This window comes from Perognathus longimembris, chromosome 19 (genome assembly GCF_023159225.1).
Source record: "Perognathus longimembris pacificus isolate PPM17 chromosome 19, ASM2315922v1, whole genome shotgun sequence".
Lineage (NCBI taxonomy): Eukaryota > Metazoa > Chordata > Mammalia > Rodentia > Heteromyidae > Perognathus > Perognathus longimembris.
This window is the reverse complement of record NC_063179.1, coordinates 45,756,712-45,784,425: the sequence shown is the minus strand read 5'-3', so window position 1 is coordinate 45,784,425 and position 27,714 is coordinate 45,756,712. Positions and strand designations below refer to the sequence as shown.

General features: G+C 41.5%; 1 protein-coding gene and 1 long non-coding RNA gene across 2 annotated transcripts in view; both read left to right on the top strand.

Moving 5' to 3' along the window:
• Window positions 1-27,714, top strand: part of LOC125367601 (microtubule-associated serine/threonine-protein kinase 4-like) — a 258,812-nt gene that overhangs the window by 125,847 nt on the left and 105,251 nt on the right. The gene's annotated exons all lie outside the window — the stretch shown is intronic.
• Window positions 1,784-14,107, top strand: LOC125367812. The gene is made up of 3 exons (XR_007214160.1): window positions 1,784-2,054; window positions 10,395-10,398; window positions 14,097-14,107. It is a non-coding gene; the product is annotated as an uncharacterized LOC125367812 (long non-coding RNA).

Below are 27,714 nucleotides of genomic sequence, written 5' to 3'. Positions count from 1 at the left end.
CCAATGAAAACGAAACTGTCTCTGCAAAGAAATGATATTTAAAATTTCTAGTTACTTTATTTGTGAAAAGCCAAACATACTATGATAACTACAGGTCTTTTGAAAAAATGGTTTTGTGTAAGATGATGAAAATATATTTTCATCAGGAAGCCATGTTTATGTAATTCTTGTCAATTATCAGAGTTGTAATATAAAATATTTACTATACACACTTTAATATTACAATTTAGATAATTATCATAGATAGGTTTCTTTCACTTTACTGTACTTCAGTGGTTTGACCGCCATTCCCATATAGTTGTAGTGAGATATATACAGTCATTATAAATACCAAGTAAGCCTTGTGCCAGTGGTTTGCAATCCTAGCTACTCAGGATGCTGCAAACTGAGTATCACAGTTTGAAGCCAGGCCAGGCAGGAAAGTCTGTGAAACTTTTCCTCCAATTAACCACTAAAAATCCAGAAAAGGAGATGTAGTTCAAGTGGTAAAAAGAGCAGGGACAACTTCTAGACCCCAAATTCAAGCCCCAGGACTGGCACACACACACAAAAGTAAACTCTGTTTTGACCAATAGCTCACCTTCATGTTCTTTGTTCTCTTCAGAGTTCTAGCCGTGCTTTGGAAGCAAAGTTGGCCCTAGCTGTACCCGTAACCTGTATATGGTCCATGGACGAATGAAATGAAATGTGTGTTGCACACATGGAGCTGCAGAGTCTCACTGTAGAACTCCAGAAAGAAACACCATTTAGTGATGGGGTTGTAGACATGGTTGCTGTCACCATGGAACTGTGTGGGGCCTCCTTTTCATTCTGTTTTTATAATTAATCCCTAATAAAACCTTACCTGTCAGAATGACAAATAGACACTCTACAGTCACTGCAAATATAGAAGCCTTTGGACCTGGAGAAATTGTAGTCAGAGAATGGATTGAGTTGGATGGAGTTGTTTGGCTTCTCATCTGTTTCATGCTATTCAGATGGAAACACCCTGACTGTCCAGGTGTATTGTGAGGGCCGTCTTCCGTTGAAGAAGATATGCCAGAGGATATTCATTTCCCTTGGGAGAGAAAGCCTGGGCCACGGAGCTGGCTGAATTCTGCTCTTGTTCATCTGCATTTGGGCATTTTGCAAATTCAGTAATCTTAGTTGAGCACCTTCAGTGCGGTAGGCAATGTGCAGGAGAGACCATGTGTGAAGGAGACAGATGGGTCCTACCTTCTAGGAAGCTTGCAATGTTTGAGGAGTAAAGTGGGAGCTAGGATGACATGGAGATCAGAAGACGTAGAAGAACCGTCAGAGTTGACAGCTGTGTGTATTTCAATGGCGACCGCCCTCTGGGAAATACAGAGGGCTTTGAGCATAGCCAAGGGACACATCACCAAAAAGTGTCCATCAAATATAGTCACTCATTACACTGATGAGTGACTGTTTAATGAAGGGCAGGAGAGGATAGTTCAGACAACAAGAACAGATCATTTTACAAAGAAACTTTGTGTTGAGAACTGTGGATGGATGCTGTTTACACTAAGGAATTTATACTAGCGGCAAGGGAACCATTGGAGGGTTTATGCCAGACAGAGATAAAGTCAAGGGGGAAATTATCTGGCATAAAGGTCGATTAGAGTTTGTCTATGTAGTTAGATCACACATGGTGATTGAGGCCACAAGCAGGTGGGCAGCTAGGAGAGCAACAGCAGAAGCTTGCAGACTGAAGTCCGTGAGGTGATGAATAATTGAATGATTAAAGTGAGGAGGGGCAGATGTGGAATTTCATGCCCACAGGAAGTGGGGCAGGTTGGGTGAAGATAGTGACTTTAGTTTAGGACTCATTGGGTTGGAGGTTCTGCTGACAGTGGATTAAAGATACTGTATGTGTGGGTCAGAAAACAGTTTCCTGTTGCGGACTGAGTCATCTACATAAAGGCTAGGAAGAGGGCTGGAGGTAATTAGTGTTGAATATTTATTTCTCTCCTAGGATTCTCCAGTATTAAAAGCTGCTTAGACCCAGCACTGAGTCTCCTCTTTGTAGACCTCTGTTCCCTAGAGGAGCAGAGGTGAGCATGGGGGGGGGGGGGGAGATACACACATGGTTGGGGTTTTCGGGGGGGTGGAACGTAGGTAGAGCCATGTGCTTTACTCTGCCCATAGGCCTATGGGTTCTGCTGTTTTTTGAGTAGCGTTTGAGGTTTAAACAGCCAAAACCAGAGTAGGATTTTAAAAAAAAAACACAAAACTACTGACATTTTATTGCATTGCTTTCATTTTTCCTGTAGTCAAAAGTATATTAGGAAAGGGGAGAAAGTCAATATTCCTTTATTCAATCTCTAAAAAGAAAAAGGTTGGGGGAGGAGGAGAGAAATTAAGTAGGAAACTAGGATTGCAAAATTCTATAACAAGTTGATAGTGGGTTTTTTTTTATTACTCTGTTTGGCTTATTTTGTGTGTTTTTTTTTTTTTTTTTTACTCTTTTTTCGGTGACAAGAATAAAAGGCATTTCCTGTTTAGAAAACCTTGGCTGGCAATATTTTCTGTGTCCATATACAGGGAAAATGAGGTAGGTAGGGTGAATGGTAGAAGTTTTAGGCCTGGCATGGCCACAGACTTAGCCCAGTCAAAAAGCCCAAGATTCTTCCTGAAAAAGATAACTAAACTTAAAAGGTCTAGAGGCATAGCTCAAGTGGTAGAGTGCTTGTCTAAACAAGTACAAAACCCTGAGTTCAAACCCCGGTAACTGCCCTCTCCTCAAAACAAAACAAACAAAAAAGACTGTTCTGTAGAAGTTTTAGAAGGAAAGCATTCCTCAGATGAAAAGGCTAGAAAAAAGGAAAAAAAGTAAGATTATTTCTGTTGATAATTCATTAACCACATCATTGACATTGCTCTCTGTGTTCTTGAAATTTTGATTTAATCTGAAGGTAAGACACATTGATTATTTTTCCAGACATTTTGAGCTGCTCTGAATTACATGCTGCAAAATTTCATCTAGTCAAATATATTCATTTGTATTAAAAATGTGGATATGTTTAAAGTTGAAACTCACTAAGATTTCACATTGCTAAAGATTAGGTATAATTAGGAACATCCAGAAAATTCTAACACCAAGTTCCAAATCATTTGTTTTATAAGATACTTCATATACAGTGAGCAAATGTCATTCACACCCTTACAGGTCGTCATTTAATTTCCTGGGGCAATACAGTATAGAGCCCTGTAGTTTATGTATTAATTATTAATCCTATGGCAGGATCTTATTTCACAGACCCTCAGTGCATTTGAGTTGTTTTCTTTTTGAACTTTGGCTTAAACAGGTTGGTTCTGCAGTGGCTTATCTGATTCGATAGCTTTTATAAAATGACATATCATCATTTTGGTTTTTGAAGAGGTAACCATAACACTAGTGGCATCTGAGTGACATTTTACTCAGGAAATAAATACCTTTTAATTTCTGTAAAACATCATTACAGAGCAGCCCTGAGGCAAACTGGAACTCCAGGGGAGACGGGAATGAGCCCTCCTTTTTATTAGTAATAAGATTGAGCATCTAAGCCCCGCTTTTCTGTTTTGTGGTTCTAAGTGTTAGTTCCAAACACAGCACTGCAGAAACATGGCCTGTTTGGAGTACCTACTGTCTTGTAAATGTTCTGTGCTTCAGTACTTTCCTATCTTGGGTGTTTTTGTCATTCTCTTAACAATGTCTCATTTTATAAAGCCTTGGGTGTCTCAAAAGCTATATTTTTATTTAGTGTCTTGGTTCAATAGAGCATTGTATTAAAGGGGCCAAGGTCTTGGGTGTTGATCCTATGCCAATCAGCTTTTCCAGTTAAAAGTACTTTTTCCCCCTCCTATGGCTTCAACTATTGTTTCCGAACTTGCTGATAACATTTGACTTCGATTTGCAAAGTATGAACGATGTTACCCTAGCTCATTCACTGTGCTGGAAAAAGCAAAACTATTGTTAGTATGATGGAATCTTTCCAAGTTGGGACAATGTTTTCTCCAGTGTGAAGGAAAGCATTTGCCTTCATTTGGTCTCCTACAAAAAGTAAAGTAAAGTGAATGCGTTTATCCAGCAGGCTTCTTGTGATGTCTGTTGCTGGTGAATTGAGACCCGCAGGAGGCCCAGCTTGGGCTTCCTCTGCCTCTGGAGACACGGCTGCTCTCCTAGGCCAGAGTTGGTAGCAGGAGAGGGTCATCTCTGTAACCTGATTTATTGTCCTCCAGCATTTTAATAAGGACGTACTTCAAGTTTCTGTCTGGAGACGGAGGGTTCCGATCATTCATGCAATGAACTTTAAATAAGTTGGAAATATTGGCTAGGTACCATTTTCATAATGGATTGTGACTATTTGACATTTATAGGGGTATGCTCCATTGGCACTAAAATAAATGAATTGGTATTTAGAAAGTATTTGCCAAGTTTTTTTTTTTTTGTCCTGTCATACCTAAAATCGAGGCTCTTTTGCACAGAGAAAGAAAAAAAAACACAAAACAAAAACCCAAGCCCTGCCTGTCCAGATTTCTCAAATCTGTTAGTCGGTGCAACCCTGTTCTACTTGATCTGTTAGCTGGAGGTCCTTCTTCCTGCCTCCCCGTCTCCAGTGTCAGCTGTCAGCTTGCAAAGCCAGGGTGGATTTCTCTAAAGGGACTGGGGCTCTAGGGTCTGTGGGCCATGCCCGGTGCTCTGTGTGTGGTTCCGGAGGGCGCCCTACCTGCCGGGCAGTTTGCAGTCCAGATTCTTGGTTGGGAAACTCACTTGCACTGCTCCTCTAGGTGGGGAACTAGATCTCCGGTGTCCTTCGCTGCACGGGGTGCATGTGGGAATGAATGAGTCAGTGGAAAACTCACTTACTCATCCTGACCTACTTCTGTCACCAGCGGTGAAGGTGTGCCTGTTTGTCAGAAGCAATCTGTCCTCTTTCAAAAGCTCAGGCTCTGTGGCTGTGTTAACCCCTCAGCCTGTAGATGGTTTTAGAATATGTACAGTTGACGACATTGTTCTATAAGTAATGGTTCTGTCCTACAGTCCATTTTACGAGGAGTCTCCAGAGGCCTAGCACAAGCCTGACCCACACTTAATTCCTCCTGAGGAAAAGTGTAAGGCTTTTAGGAAGAACTCTAACAAAGTAACCTTCGCCAATTTCAGAGAGGATGACTAAAGAAGGGACTAGATCGATTATGAACAAGTTCCCCATCTCTCCTTTCAGCCAACTTTTCTTCTCATTTTCATTCGCTTATTGTTTTAGATCCTTTATTTATTTGACAAAGTTTATTCACACATGCTTTTGAGCCAGGTAATGCACTAGGATTACACAAAGAACAAGATATAAGTTAGCCTTCAAGGAGCTTACAATTTCTAGGAGGCCTTCAAAGGCACTGAGTTTCTACTCACTTTTAACTTTTAAAATCGTGTGTGTATGTGTGTGTGTGTGTGTGTGTGTGTGTGTGTGTGTGTGTGTGACTGTGGTTTGAACACCAAGCTTTATACTTCTTCTTAGGTGTTTGATTGATTGAGCTAAGTCCCTTATCTTTTTTATGCATAGAGAAGGCCTTGTTTGTTTTTTTTTAACCCTGACCGGCCTTGTCTACAATCTCTATTTATGCTTCCTGTCATAGCTTGGATAACAGGCATGAACTGTCAGGCCTAGCTTTTTTTCTGTTGTGATTGTGTCTCTAGAACTCTCTCCCTACCTCTCAGGCTAGTCTAGAGCCTTGATCCTCCAAATCTCCTCCTCCCAACTAGCTAGGATTACAGGCATGAGCCACCAGCACCTGACCAAACTTTGTTATTCTTATCATCAATGTCTTATCTGTCATGATCAGAGAGTTTACCTATCCCAAATGTATCAGCATGCAGAATAAAAATGTCCCCTAGAACTTTACATAAACGATAAAAGGATTTTTCTTTTTTAGAATCATAAAATGTAGGACTTCAGAAAAAGAAATGCTGTATATTACACATTTGAACCAGAAATACACACAGGAACTACAAATAACATATGGTTGCTCAGAGTTATAATAGCTGTTTATTTCATGTCCAATGTTGTATAAACAACTACATTTTAGATGTATATAAGATGAAGCTCAATCCAGATAAAATAATTATCTTAAATATTAAAAGTGTTGTGCTTTAGTTTGCCATTCTTATGAAAACCTTTAGATTAAGAATGAGTAGGGGCTGGGGATATAGCCTAGGGGCAAGAGTGCCTGCCTCGGATACACGAGGCCCTAGGTTCGATTCCCCAGCACCACATATACAGAAAACGGCCAGAAGCGGCGCTGTGGCTCAAGTGGCAGAGTGCTAGCCTTGAGCGGGAAGAAGCCAGGGACAGTGCTCAGGCCCTGAGTCCAAGGCCCAGGACTGGCCAAAAAAAAAAAAAAAAAAAAGAATGAGTAGTGTAAATGTAATAGTCTTACAATAAATGGAAACTGGTACCTAATGAGTAGAATAGTATTCCTTTGAAAACACATCTCCTTCCTGGCAGCCAATTAGTTCTTACTGTGAACAACTCACATTTAAAAAAAGAAGAAGAAAAAAGTAAAAAAGCTCATGCTGACTTGACAGTACATTTTTGAAAGGTGATGACTATCAACATTAAAGTAACAAAGTGGAATTTATTCTCAGCTAACTGATAGAATTGTAAGCATCGCTTTGCTTGGGTCTTGATTTCTTTGTCCCCCCCCCCGCCCCCCCGCCCCAGGTTGTTAGAAATACTTCTTTTTGAGAAGGCTGTAGATTAAAAATGAAAGTCAGGCTGTTCTAGCTTCAGATAGCACATTGCAACATGGGCATGGTTTATATTGTAGAAAATGTCCTGTGCTTTCTGACTGAGAGACAGAAGCTGCTGGCCAAAGTCATAAGTGAATCAACTTGTTCTGAAATCAGTGGCGCTAGTTTCCACGAGTTAAGCCAGGGTTACAGAGCTGAGGCTGTGATGGGTGGTGTCTATGAATTTCATTTAATTCTTGCAATGTGAGAAACTAACTTCGAATCTACCAAGGAAAGGCAGTCGGCAGCGCTAATTTGCCTTTGTATTTGGGATCACATTCTCTGATAAGCACAAATAAATTTGTTTCAAAGGAAAAGTATCCGTTTATTGTCAAATAATGCTACATTATGACTCTACCTCTACATAGGCAATCCGTCTACAGACTTAGAAACCATGAAGTTTGAGAAAAGTTCTTTTAAAGATAGTATTGCATTTCTCTGTAGGTGCATAGTCCTGTTTATCTATTTAATCTTCTAGGGAAGAGAACCTTTACAAAAGCAGCTTACCTTTCATAGCAGATCCCATTTCAAGCATGAGATTACAGCGTAAGCCAGTGACTTGAGCATAAAATGGTCTATCTGGCTTTGTGCAATCTCTTTATTTAAAAGAACTCTCCTAGAAAAGGCTTATGTCTTTTGTGGTGGTGTCATCCCAAGCCACACCTGGAGATTTCAGAGTTGTTGCTTAGCTTATTTAGATGTGCCTTCGAATCTGCCTTCATGGAAGGCCTTGAAGGCAGCCTATCCTTTCGGGGCCTCTAACTACCAGTGATTAAGTTAGTCCCCACCCCCAAGAAACATGGCCTCTCTCAGCCTGTGGGAAGCTTTGGGTGGGAAACACATGGGGTGCTCCTGGAGAAATGTGGCGGGCATTTGGGTGGGGTAAGGATTAGGAACAATTGTTCTAAAATCCCCAGGCTTTTCCAGTGTCTCTGGTGGCTGGATTCTTGCTCTGTGGATTTTCCCAGTTCAATCGATAGCCATGAGTTCCGTGGTGAGAGCCAGATGGCCTTTCTGAAACACCGGGCACCGCAGGACAGGTGTGAGCGGCTCAGTGTCACGGGCCTCAGTACCTGCAGCACCGTGCTTTCTGAATCATATGACTGCAGTTCTAGTTAGATTCTGTACTGAGTTTCGGCTTTGTTCGTTTTCTTTAAATTGCCTGTCAGACACTTTATATTCCAATGGAATATGGTAATCGCTGTCCAAATATACACTCTGTAAGTAAAGCTCCAAAAGGAATGAATATATTTAACAATAGAACTGGGAAAAGATCCAGGCATTGGTGGCTTCATGCCTGTCTTCCTAGCTGCTCAGAAGGCCAAGACCTGAAGAATTGCTATTTGAAGCCGGTTTGAAAGCCAGTTTGCAGAAAAGTCTGCAAAACTCCATCTCCAATTAACCAGCAAAATGCTGGGCTGGAAGCATGGCCCAAGGTGTAGGATGCTAGCTATAAGCAAGAAAATTGAGTAAGAGTGCAAGGCTTGAGTTCAAGCCCTGTTAATAGCCCCTACCTCTAGCGAGTGGGGGAGAGGAACTGGGAAAAGATGCCATCTGTAGAGTTGTCTGTTACTTTAGAGAAGCAACTTAGATCTAGACGTTTTGTGCATCTTAGTGGTTTTCTAAAGGAATGCCATCTTCCATTAGGAAGTTAATTTGTAGATTAAAAAGGTTAAAAGGAAGTTTCTGTGAAGGATTGCTAGTTTAGAGTAAGCCATACAGATTTTCAAACCTCTGCAACTCAAGTTCTTTGATGGGGTGTTTGTTATCTTTAGGGGACCTTTTGTTTGTGTTCTTGATTTTTGGCATGTAAGTAAAGGAGACATGTTTTCTTTTGCCTTTATCTTTTTCCTGGAGGTAACCAAACTTGCCAAAGTCTGGCTCTGCCTCCCCTATGTGAATAATAACTACTAGAATGGCTGGAGCCAGCTTTGATTAGTACTGTGACGACTACCTAACAACTAGCCCTTAAGTTGTAGTGAGAGGGGTATACAAAACGATTCCCATAACAAACTGGGTGGTCAACATTCTCAACTTCATTTCTGTTTTTATTTTTCTTTTGCTTTTTAAAAAATTTTTATTGTCAGACTGATATACAGAGTGGTTACAGTTTCATACGTTAGGCTTTGGATACATTTCTTGTACTGTTTGTTACCTCCTCCCTCATTCCCCCTTCTGTTTTTATTTTTCAAGTCCCGAGGCTTTGGATAAAATAAAATGACTTAATGAAGATTTCCTGGAGAAGACATTTCATTGGTTTTCTCTGTAACTGTTAGTAAGTTAGCACTGGCAAATTCTTCTCAACCAAGGAGATCATTCTGTTTTCCACATTAGAAACCTTGGTAGAGACTTTCTTATGTAGATGTAGGAATGGTTCCTTATAGAATGCTGTGGTCTGTTCTGAATGGGCCGTGGTGCTTCTGGGTACTTGTGGTGGGAAGGAGCATTTGTAACTGACACTACTGAAGTGAGTTTGGCTTCTGTTCTTAATCTGCATCCCACCTCCTTCCCCATCACACCATCTCCTGCCCCTTAAGGTCATGCACCAGAGGGATAGGTCTTGATCACTCACGCAGTCAGCTATACAACCTCATTATCACCCCAGTCTCAGGACAGCTGATCCCGATCTTCTGCCTTGGAGAGTTGCTCCTCTCGGATTTATTGTGGGTACAGTAGGCTGTTTCCCCTTTAAGGACAGGCCTGGGAGTTGCCTATGGGCTCCTCTAATCTCTGCCTCCATTCCTGAAATCACAAGCCCCTAAGGACCTTCTGCGGCCCTGGAGTACAGATTTGAAACACAAAGAGTTCTTGCAATACAAGAAGGAAAAAAATACTTTTCATTCTTCTCCAGTAAAGAGAATACCATCAATGAATAGCTCAATAAATTATTGGTATTGTAGCATATTTTGTTGTCCCTTCTGCCTCCCGGCTAGCTATATTTTTAAAAGGCACCAATGTTTCTTTACAAGACACACAGTCTCCCACAGGAAGAGGGCCGAATCTTTGTGATTTAGAATTTAATTTTTTAGAACTATTTAGTAGTTGTACAAAGGGGTTTTAATTCAACATGTCATTTTATGAGTACAATGTGTCTCGAGCAATGTCACTCCTTTTATAATCTCTCCCAAACCCATCCATATACTCCCAAGTTTTCCTAGTTTCATTTTTACATATATTGTAAAGTGAGCATTTTTAAGACCAAAAGCATGTGTATACCTGCCTTCCTAACCCCTTATTTGTGTGTATATGCCTTCCTAACCCCATATTCCTATGACCCTGAGAAGCAGTTACCATGATTATGTAATTTTTATGAATATCTCTTTTTTCCCAATTGGTTCTCTGCCTCTGATTGCTTTGTGTCTTCCACTTGTGACTCTTGTCTTTAAGCCTTCAGGGGTTTACATCCCATTTTGTGATTGTGGCATATTCTTCTTGGTGTTGAATAGAAGGAGACTGGTAATGGGTCTACCTAGTCCTTGGTTTTCTGTCCTCTCAGAAAAAGATCAAAGAAGTAACGAAAGGAGGTAGGTAGTAAGTTGGGTTGATTAGGAAAAAACAGCAACAACACAAACTTCCACAGGGCAGAAGGCGGTTAACTCTAGGGTAGATGCCTAGCGATCACAAGAAGAGAGGTGTTCGGTTATAGGCTCAGTCTCCCAGTTCTCAGACCAGCGTCCTTTTCTATGCTGATTCTTGGCTTTTGATCATCATTTACTTTTTGGTTAGTTTGGCTCAGAACTCAATCCTTACTGTAAGGTAGAATTTTCTAAATATACATTTTATCTTATCTGTTAAAAAAAAACTTTGCAGGACAAACAGAAAAATGGAAAAATGACCCATCCTGAGAAGCATCTCCAACCTAATTCCTACTCCTGGATCTTATTAATTAAAAAAAAAAATTAAGGGCTGGGGATATAGCCTAGTGGCAAGAGTGCCTGCCTCGGATACACGAAGCCCTAGGTTCGATTCCCCAGCACCACATATACAGAAAACGGCCAGAAGCGGCGCTGTGGCTCAAGTGGCAGAGTGCTAGCCTTGAGCGGGAAGAAGCCAGGGACAGTGCTCAGGCCCTGAGTCCAAGGCCCAGGACTGGCCAAAAAAAAAAAAAAAAAAAATTAAAAGATTAGTGAAGCAGTTTTTGTTTTCATTTCTATACAAATGGGTTAACTCTTTTAGATGTGTTAGACATGGATCTTTCTGAGGTCAAATCATATCTTAGGAGAGAATGAGGGAAACTAAGCAAACTTCTTTCTCTTAGAGGAAGTTAATTTTCTTTGTTATTATGAAAGTGATGTACAGAGGGGTTACAGTTATGTAAGCCAAGTAAATAGTACATTTCTTTTTGGACAGTGCCACCTCTTCTTCGAAGAGGAAGGTTTAGCAGTTGTAAGATGACTGATCTATACAGCAAACCTGTGGCAATGAGGGTCAGGAGGACTGGGGTGATAGGGAACAATAATCAATATACGTAATTCTTCCATACTATCATAAAGGGTTTATTGCTGTCTTTCTTGCTTTTCTTTTCTCCCTCCCTCAGTCCCTCTCTCCTTCCCTAGTTTTTCTGAACTCAGAACAGTTCCCCATAATAAAAAAATTAAAACTCATAGCATAGATGGGATTATATATTTACTTATTTTGTTTGGTACAAACACATTATTTTATACAGGTTAAAGCATTTTCCTGGGAACCTCGCCTGCTCACTCTAACTCCTAGTCCTTTCCACTCATTTTTGAATAATGAAAATAAATCATTCTTCTTGTTAACTCTCTTTCCTTTTTACATTACTTTAAAATCTGCTTTAGCCTAAGAAGGGTCACATTCCTTAGTGAAAAACTCCTAGTATAGATGGCTTTATAGGTTGATACCCTCTCTTTTCATCGTGAGTCACATGACAACCTAGTTTCTTTCATGACTTAAATGGCCATATTTTTATATTTATTTATCCTTCTAATTACGCAGTGTCTTTTTAATTTAACAGTAGACCCATTTCATAATGCAGACCAATGTCTCCATCCCCAGGTTTCCTGGTGGCAAACTTTCTTGGTAGATAAGGATAGAGTAAATGTTGACAAAATGCTTTACCACCATTTTAAATGGCAGCAGTGACACCTAGCTAGGGCTCACCACTCATTTTTAATTTGTGTTATTTGAAAAGTAGTAAAGCCTACAGTGTTGAAATTTTGGAGTCAAAACAAAAGTAGATGGTGAAGGTATGCCTGAGCTTTGTTTTTAAGTAAAGTAGAGACAATTCTTTGTCAGGATTGGTTCTACTGTCCGGGAAGCAGATTAATGGTACTAAGCAGCTCTGCCCCTTACCACATCATTTCATTAGTTCATAACCATTGGTGCCTACTGAAGCCCACAGTTGTTGTAGCTAGCTAACTTCTAAAGCCCCAGGCTCATGAAGAGGTCCTTAATTCAAGGATGTGGAAAACATTCTTTGTTACATAAATGAGCGCTACAATTTTACGATGATACTGTGAATGGAAATATGGTGAGACCACAAAACCAAAGGAATGAGTCTCGAGGTAGTACTGACAGATTATTTTCAAGATGAGTTTAGGTCTGTTTTGTGCTTTCAGCATGGCTTAGCATCGATACACAATACCAATCTGCTAAAATCTCTAGTTTCTCATCCATGTCCTTCTTAGCATCACAGGATAGGTCTTCATCACATTGAGGTATCCTGTCTCTGCGACTTCATGGGAGGGGAGTGGAGCTTCTCAGGGTCCTTTTCAAAATGCAAACTGTGCCTAGAAGGGTGGCTTCTCTCTATACCACAGAGTCTCTACTTAGAAATGTCTCCATGGAAGGATGGGAATTCCCTAACTTTAATAAACAGGAATCTGGGGACACAATGAACAGGAACTCTCTGAGTCATGATAGGGAATGCAGAATGAGTTTAGTTTGGGTATCTGGCAAATACAGGCAAGGTGTGGAGCTTACTAATAAGGAGCAAATTCCCAGCTAGGGATGAATGAGGTCATCTCAGTAGAGTAGAAGTCTAGACCTAAGAGAAACAGGCAGGCCATCGATCTGAAGGAGACTGTATTCAAGCCAAACTGTTCCTTACTACCTACACATTTGTCATGAATGAATTCTGCCCTAGTTTTCATTGGACTTCTATGATTTGATGCAGATTCTTTCTGCACATAGACCCCTCTGATAGCTGCACGATTAGACTTGAACTGAAAAGATGGGGGAGAGAATGTGAGATGAGAAGAGTGGTTTCTTGAAAGAACAAGGTCAACCCCCAAAATGGAAAATTGGGGGCCACAAAGGTATAGAAGTTGTAAAGACATGAGATATACTGTTTGTAAATACTTCACTTTTTAAAAATCTCATGTCGTTAATAAACTAAGTATGCCTATGCCAGTATCTAAGTCGAATTTTGCTTTCTAAGGTGGGCGGTTACTCCTTCTTTTTGCCTCCCAACTCCGTGGACCCTTGTACCTGGCCAAGTAGGGTGACCGCGTGTTTCATCCTAGCACTCAGGAAGCGGAGAAATGAGCATCCGGAAATGGAGGCTGGCTTAGGCTGTGTTGTGGCTTCTTGCCTTTTAAAAAGAAATAGTAACCCCAGAACAAAAGGATGCATCACATCAGAAACAAGATTTTGCATTGTCTCGAATACTTTGACTTAGTTATCTGGAAATAAAGAAGCCCCTCCCCTCCCCCAATGCTACTTTAAGGGGAATATGATCTGGAAATTTGGGGTTGCTGCTGTAATTTACTGAGAAACAATGAAACGACGATGCCACATAGGCAGACCTGTAAACACAGTTCTCTCCCAGTTCCCAACTGTCTTTGTCTAGACCAGCTGGTTTGGGTGGGGATGAGGAAGAAACGCTTGCTTGGGTTGAGTCATCTGCCTATGAATCCTCTGAGAACACACAGTGGAAGGAGGAGCGGAGCGTTCAACCACACACACATCCCACCCGTACGCCCACCACAGGTAAGAAAAGAGCACTGTGGATGAGCAGCAGCCCAGCCCAGCGGTACCTGGGGTGTGTCTTCGCTGGAGTCAGGCCTGCCTCCAGAAAAACACAGTCTCGTGTAAAGTTTGGGAACTTGACCAGAACTTCTGGCTTCATCTGGTTCTCCTGCTGCAGGCTCAAAAGTTCAGGTTCATCCTAGAAAAGCTTGGAGGCATGGATTCTCAGTCCCCAAGGTCCTGTGATTTACCTATGAGCAGAAAGCTAAGACATTCATTTACAAGAGTAGATAGAACTGTTGCCCTAATTCTCTGCTTCTTGGTGCACAGTCTAGCCAATCAGGAACATAGGTTCAGAAGGTAAACTTGCCGAGTTTAGATGCCAACATCTATAAAGATGAGAGAGGGTAAAAGTAAGTCCTTCTTTACAGGATTGTCCAGAAAATTAAATTATTGCTTGGAATATAATCAACACAGAGTCAGTGCTGGCAGTTACTGTTACTGTTCTTATTGTTCATTTTTGGAACGGCTTCTCCATGAAGTTGTCAGAAGGTTGTTTGGTGAACGTGGTAGTAGAACAAGTCGGATGGCTTGGGAGATTGAAGGCTCTGGGCTCATTGGGCCATAGTCATGTGTTGGGGATTGCTCTGAAACACCTTGTGTGTTGTACATTGCTAGTTTGAAGCCCTCACGGTGCTTGAGCAGACAGATACTCGGAATTTGTGGGTTTGTTTCTCTGTGTCTAAATTCAACCAATCTCTCGCCTTAATAACATATTCTTCCTGTAATCAAGTTCATATTTTCATGTTCTATTGAGTCTTGCTGTCCCACAGTTAGCTTCTTTAGTTCTTCCTTAATTTATTTGATTTGAAAAATTAATTCAAGGGACAGTGATGTATTTCTCGTTCTATGATCCTAGAGGAATTAGGAAAACATGTATGCACAAGAGAAAAGTGTGCAAGAAGAAAGACCTGTGTGTGTGTGTGTGTGTGTGCATGTGCATGCCAGTACTAGGACTTGAACTCAGGGCCTGGTGCCCTTGCTTGGATCTTTTGCTCTGGGGTGGTGATGCATTTGAGCCACACCGCTACTTCCCAAATGTTTTCCTGCGTTTATTTTCCTGTGTGTATCATCTAATTTATTCACCACGTACCTCTCTGTGGCCCTTGATATTCTTATCCCTATTTGGTAGATCAGTAAACTGAGATTTAAGAGGCTTGGAATTGGAACAAGTTTTATCAATGCCAAATACTTGTATTTTAAGAATTCATTCTCCTAAAAACAGCAGATTTATCAACCTATTGCATCTAAGACAGAATATTCTCCCCCTTTCCTTGTGGAATAGAAATGTGCATTCAAATAAGACAGAGTTAAATATATCGATATGTCCAGTGCAGATTTCCAACGCGGAATGTGCTCTGCGTAGGGAGCCATGCCCTCCTTCTCCCTTAGCTCTGCTTGCCATGAATTGATGGGATTACGTAGGCGGGTCAGTGTGTTCATTGTCTCTGTGTGTGTGTGTGTGTGTGTGTGTGTGTGCGCGCGCAGCGCGTTATATGCGTGCATGTGCACACGTGTGTGTATGCAGTGCACATATGCATGCATGTGCACGTGTGTGTCTGTGTGTGCCAGTACTGGGGCTTGAACTCTGGGCCTTGCACTCTCTCCAGGCATGTTCTGCTCATGACTGACCACGCTAAGTACGTGAACGCTACCTCCAGCTCCACGTTCATTGTCTTCTACGCCTAAAATCTTGTTCACGGGCCTTCAGATTCATTAACAACGGCAAGAAACATTCTTTACCCAGACTGAATACTGAGCAGCTTCGAGGCTAGCATCTTCTGCTATCTCCCAGGTCCTCCTCTCGTCCACAACAGAATGGTTTCCTTGTGGCCAATTTCATTTTGGCACAGCGAGAGAATGACTAAGAAAACTTCAGTGGATGCAAATGCGAATAAGGAAAGACATCTGTCAGGTTAATTAAGGGAAAACATTCCTTTGCCCTCTCTGTTTTTTTCCTGTACTCTTACCAAGGTGAGCTGTTCTCCCCTGCTTAGAGCTCCTCCTTTTCATGTTAGGAATAAACCAGAGCGCACTAAGTACTGACGTATGAGGTAAACACACAACTTATTTTAATATCCCTTTGGCAGTTAGTCCCTATGGCATCTTCATTTAGGAAACATTTTCTTCTACTCCTGCCCATTATCACAGCTTTGACATTCCCATCATTAACAGAATGTCATTTTGAAAGATACTGAATTAGGAGCAGCCAGCAACAAAACATACTGAACACAGAGACTGGCTTGTTGCCACCTGACTTCGCCGTGATCACAAAAAAGAACAAAGTGGAGCTCTGATGTCAGCTCCGCATGTTTGTGTGTTTGTGTTCCGATTGCGAGGCACATGGAATCAGGGCAGTTCACGGGTGGGCAGAAGATTCTGCCAAGCTGCACCAAGAAAGCAAAATGCTTTAGCTGGGAGGTGTTAAATAGTCATGCTGTTCCTTCTCTGCTAAAAGAACCTTCTGTGGAGTGTGAGACCACGCAGGCCTGTGGCTCCAGCGGTCAGTCCCTCTTCCCCAGGCCTACGAAGCAGAGAGGGTGAGCAGAGCTTGATATAAAAGCTCACGTATACTTGTAGGCTAAAACCTGTTGGCCTCATTAAGCATTTCTAAGTGTAGCAAGTTGAATTGACACTTAATTTCTGTTTGAAGAAGGATGAAATAGATTAAAAACATTATACTATTTTTGCTACATGCGTACACATATACATAGGATGTAAACAAGAGTTGAGCTAGGAGCTCAACTGTCACAGCTGTCATCCTAGCTACTGAGGAGGCTGAGATCTGAGGAGCCAGGTTTGAAGCCAGCCTGGGCGGGAAAGTCCATGAGAATCTTATCTCCAGAAAACCAAGAGTGGTACTGTGGCTCAAAGTGGTAGAGCACTAGCCTTTAGCGATAAAGCTCAGGGACAATGCCCACAACCAACAAAAAGAAATAAGAAAATACATAAATGTATGTTGAATTTAAGAACATCTCCCGTCCAGTTCTCTGACCACTTTGTTAGTATATTACATACAGGAGAAAGAAGCGAATAGCAAAGTTGTACTGTGATATATGCAAAAAGGAAGATTTAAGCTGCTGGATTCATTATGGTTTGGGGCAACTAGCGTCTTCTAAGACCTCTTTTTAAATTTTTGTAAAGATTTATTTTGTTTTAATCACTGGCTACTTAGAATAATCCAATGTCAGTAAACTTATTAAAGTCTTTTTACAGTATTAAGTTCTGACTTTGATGTGCTAACATGGGAGTTAAAATGGGAGTCCAAAACATAGGAGTTTTTTAAAAAAAAGTTTAAAACCTGGAAATTAAAGAAAAGTGGGACTGGGAATGTGGCTTAGTGGTAGAGTGCTTGCCTAGCATGCATGAAGCCCTGGGTTCGATTCCTCAGCACCACATAAGCAGAAAAATCTAGAAGTGGCGCTGTGGCTCAAGTGGTAGAGTGCTATCCTTGAGCAAAAGAAGCTCAGGGACAGTGCTCAGGCCCTCAGTTCAAGACCCAGGACTGGCAGAAAAGGAAAAAAAAAAAAAAAGGAAGCTGTGGTAATACAGGTTTGAAATGCCAGAAGAATTTTGAATTTAAGTCCAGCCTGAATTGAACTCCATAGTTCCTCAATATCTCAGGAGACTTGGGTCCTCAAGAATAACTTGATTACTTCATTGTAGACAAACTAAGGCTTGCATATCAGTCTCACAGCTATTGAATGCTGGCCTTTCCCCAGTTATAAAACTGGCTCCACTATGTCCATCCCTCCCCCAGCTTTTACTCTGTTGCCTTGATAACCTTGCCACACATTGGCCTAGTCCAATGATAGCATCTCTTTACTCCTTGCAGTGCAGATTAGACCACAGAGTTTGGAATGAGCCCTTGCAACTTTTTGCCAGGCATCAGCCCTTAGAGCTGTTTTCCAAACTATAGCATGTACCCTTCAGCTCTTAGATCCCACATAATTACCTAGTGAGGCCCTGCCTTTCCCACCCTGGTCCCAAGTGGGAACACCAGTGTACACCTTTGATCCTCGCATTAGTGTGCTAATCTTGAATCTGAGTCTCATCAATCCTTGACTGTCTCAGCCTTTAAAGTACTGTGGGGAAATAGGAAGTCTGCCCTGGTGGTTTGATTCCTGGAGTCGATTTGCAGGTTAGGTACCTCTTATGAATCCTCTTGCAGCTAACTGTGGAGAAAAAAAATCATAGGTATTGTGACATAGCCCTCTTTCACTTTAGTTGCTTTCAATTTTGAATATTTTTAGCAGTTGACTCTAACCTGCTACTACACATCCTGTCATCTCGTTCCAGTTCCTACTTGATTTTGTAATTATGCCCTATCTTTTAATCTGGTGATCTCAATGTAATTTGGTTCACAATAATGTATGTGGAAGTTTCTCCAGTTAGATAGTCCAAGGTATATCCAGTACCACAGGCAGTGTTCCCGGAGGTTGTTGTGTTGTCAGTGGTGAAGGCTGGTTATTCTTAGAGCAGATGGCCATCTCTTCCTAGTGTCTTCAGGTCTTTGTCAGGATCAGGAAAAGAGTTCAGACAAAATAAGGAATTGGGAGAACCGAAGGACCCTGAACTCAAAGCCTTGAGTTTCCTTCAGCTGTTTTGCTCACAGTTGGTACTCTGCCCTGGCTGGGGACTTTTAATAGGGAGTCACTTCTCTGGGATTTCAGATAACCCACTTAAGAAGAAACTTTAATGAAAGGAGGATTCTTCATAAGCTAAGGTGAGGAAAAGGTGACAATTTCCAGGCCTAAGCTGAGATTTTCCCACAATAGGTTGGGTTTTGTTTTTTGGTTTTTTTTTTTGTTTCTTGCTTTTTGTCTTTTTTTTTTCCTGGAATAAAGTTTACCCCTCCTTTTTACAAAAAAGTGTTAGATTGAGGACAGAACTTAAGGGATTGCTTAAGGAAATTCCATAATACTGTGGATAATTTTCAGTAGAATATAAGTTATGACAGTCTAGTGTTTGATATTTATAAAAGTATGTCTGAAAGTAGACTTGGGAATTTATCTCCTACTTTTTAGAGAACAACCGAGTTTTGGTCGCACCTGTCTTCTAGATTCCTCCTTCGCGTCATCTGTGAGCCAGTCTCACTTCTACTTCTCTAGTTTATTCACTCTGGGAGTATCTTCATTTTTTGCCCCTCCGAAAGCACGTGGTAAAGACACTTCATGAGCAGTGGAACAAATGTTCAGCTTTCTCTCTTTCTCCCTATGAAGATAAAAAACTGAGCATCAGCTCTGGCTTTCCCTCCCCCACTGCCCTGCCCTGCTGGGCGGGGGTTGGGACTCATCACCTTGGCTTGCTAGGTAGAAACGTACTCTGCCACTTGAGCCATAAGCCCAGCTCTTTTTTTCTCTAGTTATTTTTCAGATGGGGCCTTATATTTTCTCTTGTGGCCAGATTATGGTCCCATGGTCCTCCTGATTTCTACCCTCCAAGTAGCTGAGATGATGGGTGAACCACTGCACACGAAAAGGCCTTATCTTAATGTCTTGATTATATCCATAGAGTGCTCTATAAGTGTAATCTCTCCTTCTGTTGACTTTTCCCAAACTGTTGTTGGCTTATTGATTGGCTTTTGGCACTGCTGAGGTTTGAACTCATGGCCTTGCACTTCCTAAATACAGCTCTTACTACTGAACCATGCCTCCTGACATGAGTTTTCAGATAGAGTCTTAACTTCTTGCCTAGACCATGACTGGGTGCAGTCCACCTATGTGAGGCTTCCTGGTAGCCAGAATAACAAGTGGCTGCCACCACATCCACCTTGTTGGTAAGCATGGATCCCACAAACATTCCTTTCATCCATGGCTGGCCAACAAATTATATTCTCAACGATCTCAGCCTCTCAATAGCCAAGCTTTTAGGTATGAGTCACTAACACCTGGCTTCCCAACGTTTGTCAGACCTTGAAGACCTGTACTTTTCTCTCCCTGTTGTCATTAACCTAAATGCTTATGTTTGGAGGTTGAAATAGGGTGAACTGCAATTGCTTTGTATTATAATTAATGCCTTAATGTCTGCTAATGGAAAACTTTTAGTTCAAGTGTCACACCAATCTTTATTGACATGGGGACTCTGAACTGGGTCATGACTTGGTGCACATAGGCAACATCCTGAAGCACTGTACTATCGGCTCTTGCTATTTCTCTTGTGTTTTGGAGACTGTGCAAAGGATCGGGAGCTGATATATAATGCTCGCGTTGAATGTGGGGCATTTTAGCCGATTTTTAAAGAGAAAATACTGTAGTTTAAAGTAGAATCATTGCGTAAAAAGTGCATTGGGATTCCGATCACCTTTACTTCCTTTTTGTTGCTGCAACCTGTAGCTACTTTAAGAAAAGCCAGAACAACACTTCTCTTAAAAACAGCTCAGATCATGTTCCAAACTTCCCAACAGCTGCCCTTTTCTCTCAGCCTAAAATTCAGACTCCCTGCTGTGGCCTGCAAGATGCCACAAACCTGCCTCCTGTCACCTCCCTCTGGGGCTCTCCCCTGTTCTCTCCACTCCTGCCAGGCTACATTTTGCTCTGCCAGGAGCCCTCCTGCCCCACAGCCTTTGCTTGTGCTGAATCCTCACTGTCTGGCCTTACCAACTGCCACTTCCTCCCTGATGCTTTTCCGAAATACCTGTTTTAAAGCATGGCTTCACACAGTTGCATTCTCTATCCTGCTTTCTGCGTTGTTGGGTAGTCCGCTTCGCCCTCTAGAATGAGGCCAGGGATTTGTGTGTTCATGAGTGCCTAGCTATCTGAGGCACTCAAAACATCACTTGCTGAAGGATACATATCCTTGCCCAGCCAACAATTAGGTTTGGCCTTGTTCAGCTCCAGGAAAAATGGTAGAAATATATACCTGAAGATGCCTAGAAAAATGACTGATTGGTTTACATGAGAAAACCAGAGCTATTCTAGGGGGGAAAAAAAACAATAAAATAAAGGCGGCAAAAGGAATCTGGAGAACTTAGGAGAGGTGTCCAGTGAAGGTTTTATGTTGTATGGTATAATTTTTCTTTCAACTACAGCTCTTACTAAAGACAATTTTCAAGGCTTTTGCAATTGGATTTACAAATGTGCAGAGACCTGGATATTTAATGCTGCAAATAGGAAAAAGAAATGTCCATGGTATATAATTTTAGTACATTTAAGAATACAGAATTTGCTGCAAGTGAATAATGTTTAAAAATGAACTAGACATATATTTATGTTGCCATGGTTAAATTTCAAAAACATAATGTTGAGTAAGGAAAAAAAAGTAAGTTACAGAAAACCTACAATATATAACGTATGCCAAAGTAGACCTTATCAAAACGTCCACTACATGACTGTCATACAAAATGAGTGTATGTTAAAGGCTTTATTTAAATTATTAATTGATTAAAGAAGCAGTAACATATTAAAACTGATTCAAGGGTGACATGGTTATATACATGAATACCATATTAATATGATAATTTTTACAAATCATCATAATAGCTAACTCGGATGTTGTGAAATGGACTGACTGCCAGGCTGGTCTGTGCCTTATAGGACAATGAAACTGTGTGCTTGAGATCATCTTTCTGTGGGGATGGATATCTGTTGTACTTCCACCTGTCATTTAGAGTGTGGTGATCAAGAAACGTCTACCTTACTAACACTTTTCTACAATCCACCATTAACCCCTACATTTTTAAAAGCAGAACCGAAATAATTGTAATGCAATGCTGTAGGTTTTTACAACAAAGTCCATTGATTTCTTTTTTGCCAATTTTAGGTGATGAGTGGTCCACAACTATGACACCAGTAGTGAAGGTGTAAAACCTGTGCTCATCAGGCAGGTCTGAGTGCCACTGTACCAAGAACGAATGGGCAATCTACAACCTTCTGTTCTTGTAGTACTTTGCCTCGTTGGGGGCAAGCCAGATGATACTAGTTTGAGTGGCACTTAACACATTTGTTTTTATCTTTAACATTTCTTTCTACATCTATGATAGGATTCAAAACAGACAACATAGTGTTCATCATAGAGGGGTGGGAATTATTGGATTATTTTTCTATTTTCTAAAAAAATATTCTTTTCTACTATAAATCTAGTGTGTGATTATTTCTATGTGGTCTACACTCTTCATTGTAAAGATAAAGAAACCAAATCTTCCCAAGTTAGTAAGAGTTAGACAGCAATTCACTAGAGGATTTCTGCCTCCTTGTCAGCCTCACTTTCTGTTGAAGGAATAGCCAGACGTTCAGCTTCACGCATGGTATTAGGAAGACTTAGCAGATGTTCATGAATGGTAAAGCTCTGGTCCATAATTGGTCTCCTATGCAAATTTATCAAAATGTTCATCAAAATGAAGTAACAAAACTGGAGCCTGGCTTCTCAGCTTTGCTGGGGCTCTTCTTGTTCAATCCACTGCTCTTCTTGTCCCTCGGTAGTGGTAGTTTCAGGTTGTGCTGAGTGCTAACCTCTCTTGTCAGCTGAGAATGTAAAAATTAGTGCCTGGGGGTTTCTCCTTCTCCTTTGTCTTGCCCTGGACAGACATACACCAAATTTATGTCTCAAAGGGAGAGTCATTTAACATTAAGTAGGATTTCAGCTACTCAGACCAATTGCTAATGGACATGAGCCTGTTGGGCTTCACAGCTTTAGAGACCTAGCAGGTTCTCCTGCCAGCCGTCATGTGACAGCCTCACATGACAAACCCATCAGGCCTTCCTTCTGGAGCCCTGAGGTTCAGCAAAGCTTAGGCAGACATGGGATGTGGGTGATGTAAACACAACATACAGGCCCGCCCTCCATTAGCTTTCGAGCCATATTTCTTTGTCATCCTATGGAGTGAAGGCTAACACCAACCGCCTCTCAAACAAACGGAAAGCATGGTTGGCAGTCGTGATGAGATTGTGAAGCTCTTTGTGAAACTGCTCTGGCCATGGTGACGGTGATCCTGGAGTTGGGGAAGTGGGGCAGGGACATGACCTACCTGAACAAAGTCAATGCAGAGGAATACAAGAGCCACCTGGGGCGGTGGCGTTGGCGCCCACCCCACCGCCCGTTCACCTCTCCAGCTGGGAGTGACACTCCCGACAGTGCCCTGTTTCTGCCTGAGGGTCCTCAAGTCTCCTGGAGCCTTCTACTAGGGCGAACGCGTTCGGTCATCAGTTTCCACCTGGGCATTGCCCCCAGACCCCAGGTCCCAGTGGGCAGGGGACACAGATGAGCATCTGGTTCCTGGGTCTCAGCGTGGTTCCCGGGTGGCTCTGAGCGAGGTAATGAGGAGAATTTCCCTGGGGTTTTCAGCCCTTGCCTTTGTCTCAAGCTGTGGACGGCTGTCTTCTGGACTCTGTTCTGGTTTTACAAGAGTCTGACTGTGCCATTGTGTTAGCCGAACAATGATAAGTCGCCTTCTAAATTCAGAGAACAAACGGAGCTGGTTGTTCCCAGGAAACGGAAGTGTTTTTCCTGTGCTGCTTCACGTGGAGAGCGGAGGGAGGAGGGCCATGGTGGGAAGTGGATACTGCAGGTTTGACTCTCAGGCCGGAGCCTGGGTGGGGTGAAGGAGTTCTGTCTCCTCTTGAGAGGTGAGGTGAGGAGAAGGCGTTTCACGATAAAATAGCTAAAACTTGCCTTCAAACCTCTTCTTCGGTTGCATTTCTGGGGTCTTCCATCTGCGTTTTTAAGGACAAAAAGCTGTAAACATCCTAGGAGGTCAAATGCATTGATGAGGAGGAAGAATTTCTGCCATTGAGAAGTGGCAGTCCAGACTTTTCCCCACTTTTCCCATGGGTGACTGGGTTAAAGCAAGCCACATTCAACTTAGCTCTGCACTGGTGAAAGGGAAGGAACCTTTATTTTGCCTAGGCAATATTTCCACTATTTGATCACTGTCCGGAATGAAAGAGTAGGTGTGATCTCAAACACCTGAGGAGCCTTCCCGCTGGAGTGCTGCAAACGTCTCTGGTGGCAGGAAGTCTGTGATTGCTGGGCAAATAAAGAACGGTGGGTGACAGAGGGCAGTGTGGGCGCAGTGGTGTTATTCAGGTGGGCAGAGCCAGGTGTGGCGGCGGCCTGTGTGTGTCCCAGACACGCGGAGGCCCTGTCCGCCTGGAGCCTCCCTCCCGCGGTGTTCAGTGCAGGCTGCAAGTCCCGTCAGCATCCCGCTCATACCTTGGAAAACTTCTCTACCGGAGTATCTCACCAGTGTCCTCAGATTTTAAAAAGTATTGATATCTGTCAGGATCTAGGTTAGTCTGAGCAGGCCGGAAGCTGTCAACACTGGATCCTTTCTAACAGAGAAAAAAAAAAAAAAAGATCTCTGGATTTTAAAATGAAATGTGGTATGAAATGTCCCCTTTCTCATAAGTGTTGGAAACAAGTTCATTTGTGAGGCCAGGAGCCGACTTCAGCACGGCAGAGACTGGTGTTTGAGCTCATGGGAATCTGCCTCCGCCTATATTTTATAAACTTGGCTGCGGCCAATGTAGAAACATTGCAGGCTTAAAACTTCCTGTGCCACTGTTGAGAGACTAAGGAGGTTCGGAGCCTGCTTTGACTTTGACATGATCCCTAGCTTCATGCTGCATATCAATAAAAGTTACAGGAGATCCTTACACTCTGCCTAGGTACTTTGATGGCTCATAACATTTGTCAGTGAACTATGCCTGTAATTATTTAAATAAAACCTAAATGTGGGTCTCCTTTTTGAGACATTTTTTTGAATCATTTTTCCATCTCCCCCCCCCTTTTTTTTTTTGCCAGTCTGGGGGTTTGAGATCAGGGTCTGAGCACTGTCCCTGGCTTCTTTTTGCTCAAAGCCAGCGCTCTGCCACTTGAGCCACAGCGCCACTTCTGACTCTTTTGGTTTATGTGGTGCTGAGGAATCGAACCCAGGGCTTCATGCGTGCTAGGCAAGCACTCTACCCCTAAGCCACATTCCCAGCCCCTTCATCCCTTTTTTATATATAATTTTTTCTTCTTTATAGCTCTCTCTGAAGAAGAAAACTATCTGCTATGCAGATGATCTACCACTTGGGCCAATGCCTCAGCCATTTTTACTTTAGTTATTTTTTGAATAGTCTTGCATTTACACTGAAGCAAGCCCGAACCAAGATCTGTCTGTGTCCACCTCCATGGAGCTGGGGTGGCAGACATGCTTGTTTTTTATTGGCTGAAATGGGATCTGGCCAGTGGTTCTCCTGGGTTGACCTCAAGCTGTGATCCTTCTGGTCTCTGCTCCCCCAAGTAGCTGAGGTGACAGGGGCAACCCACCATGCCTGGTTTATTATTTTTGTGTGTGTGGGAGGGTTTGTGGTTTGAGTTTTTATTTGTTTTAAGCCTTCACTGTTGACTCTTTTCATTGTGGTACTAGTGTATTCATTATTCTATATCTTTCTTAGGAAATTCAATTTTTAACAGTTTCTTTAAGAAGTACCAATTATTACTTTTAGTTTTTAGGTCAGTCAGTATGCTGTACTCATGTCCCTAGGTATGGTATTAATTAGACTTCTATTTGTTTTGCCACGTGTTTTTTAATCCATAAAAGCTTTATCAAATATGTAGATCAATGCTAAGTATAAATAATACAAATAGCCATTTTTGTAACATCCCGAATTACGGTTAACTTGCTGAAATATGTCTGCTAAAGTTTCCAGGGTAGAAATCTGTCATTTACGATTTCTTTTGTTAAGTTCAGCAAGTTAATACATTTAATTGTGCCATACTGAAGTGAAAGGAAACATTAATTTGAATTAACACTAAATATATTGTACAGTATCTTTAAAACCACTAGCCTGTCTGATTTAAAGATTATGTATCTAATAGGTTGAAGACAATTCTTGATAGATGAGTTGATAATATCACATTCCACCTTCATAATTAAGTATCAAGAGTCTATTCTCATTCAACAGCTTCTTTAAGGCTGAGTAAACATGATCTTAATTAATCTCACAGACAATGCTAGGGGAAGTTGATTGCTGCAGTAAGGAAAATAAAATGATGCATGCTGACCTTAAGAATGATAAATGTGGGAATGTTGACAAATGATAATAAGCAGCAAACATCCAGGAGAAGATTGGCTTCCCAAATCAATATCGATGGACCAATCTGGGTTTAGGTTTTAATATTTAGAAATGTTCTTTTCTAATACCTTATATGAACTCAGAAATGTGCTAAGTGTTATACCAAATTTAGGGGTCAAGTGAGCTGTTTCAGAACCTGGTGTAATAGAGGTTTCTTCTAAATAAGGATGGAGAGAGAGAGAGAGAAAATATTTAACCAATAATAGTGTAAAGTCTTTTTTAAATGTTTTTAATATTTTCTTTATTGTCAAAGTGAAGTACAGAGGGGTTACAGTTTATGTGTAAGGCAGTGAGTAATTTCTTACCCAGCTTGTTACCTTCTCCCTCATTTTCCCCCCACATCCTCCCTTCCCATTCCCCTCTCCCCCGCCATGAGTTGTATAACTGTTTACACCAAATGGTTTTGTAAGTATTGCTGTTGGAATGGTTTGTCCTTTTATCCTTTGTCTCTCGATTTTGATTTTCCCTTTTCCCTCCCTAGTTCTAATACATGTTTATACTACATCCAGGATACTAAGATCAGGTACAGTGATAGCAGGGGTAAAACCACGGGAAGGGAATATGAGAAAAAGAAAGAAAGAAAAGGGTACTCTTTCACATGGCATGTTGAAAATAATTACAACAGTGGTATACCACTTGTTTCCATAATGTGGAGTTTATTTCACTTAGCATCATCTTATGTGTTCATATGGGCATAGCTATTGGGCTATTGTGATCTTCTGCTATGACTAGCCTAAAAATGTACTAATTATTCCCTATGAGAGAAATCATAGAATTCATGTTTCTTTGGGTCTGACTCGCTTCACCTAGTATAATTTTTTCCAAGACCTTCCATTTCTTTATGAATGGGGCACTGTCATTCTTTCTGATAGAGGTATAGAATTCCATTGCATATATGTACCACATTTTCCTGATCCACTCGTCTACTGAGGGGCATCTGAGTTGGTTCCATATTTTAGCAATGACATATTGTGCTGCAATGAACATAGTTTGTGCTGGTGGCTTTAGTGTGGCCTCGCTTGTAATCTTTCCAAAAGTGGGGCTGCTAGGTCATAGGGGAGCTCTCTGTTTAGCCTTCTGAGGAACCTCCACACTGCTTTCCAGAGTGGCTGAACAAGTTTGCATTCCCACCAACAATGTAGTAGGGTTCCCTTTTGGCCACATCCCCTCCAGTATTTGTTATTCTTAGTTTTCCTGATAATGAACATTCTTACTGGAGTGAAGTGGGATCTCAGTGTTGTTTGATTTGCATTTCTTTTATGGCCAGTGATGTAGAGCACTTCTTCATGTGTCTCTTGGCCTTTCTCATTTCCTCTTCAGAGAAATCTCTAAGTCTTTAGCCCATTTGTTGAGGGGGGGCATTGGTTCTTTGAGGATTTGTTTTAGAAGAATTTAATGTTGGGGGTTCTACATATATTTTAGATATGAGGCCTTTCTTTGTAAACCGTTGTAGTTGCCTTATTCTTTGAGGCTTGTGAAAGTTACTTTGAAGTCAAAGTAGCCATTTTATACTTTTCCCCTGGCAGAAACAGGAGAGTCACCATAGATAGTAATTAACTTCTATGTACTGGGTACTTGCCACTCTGCCTGTGAAATGTGGCCATCACCTTTCTTTTAATACACTGGAATCTGCTTTGGGGATTCTGAAGCCTAAGCCTTAGTAAAGAATTTGAATGCAGTCTACAAGATGAAAAATGAATGAGTGGTGAGGTACATTTATCTTTGGCATCTGCGTTCTATTGACAAAAGGCACAAATATGAAATTTGTCTAAATAATTAGATTTTTAATTAGTGCATCATTGTAAGATTAATGTCACTGCGCTTCATTGCATGTAATTTTCTATTAGAAATTTCATGTCAACAAAGATGCTACCTGTGGTTTGCTGATTTGAATTC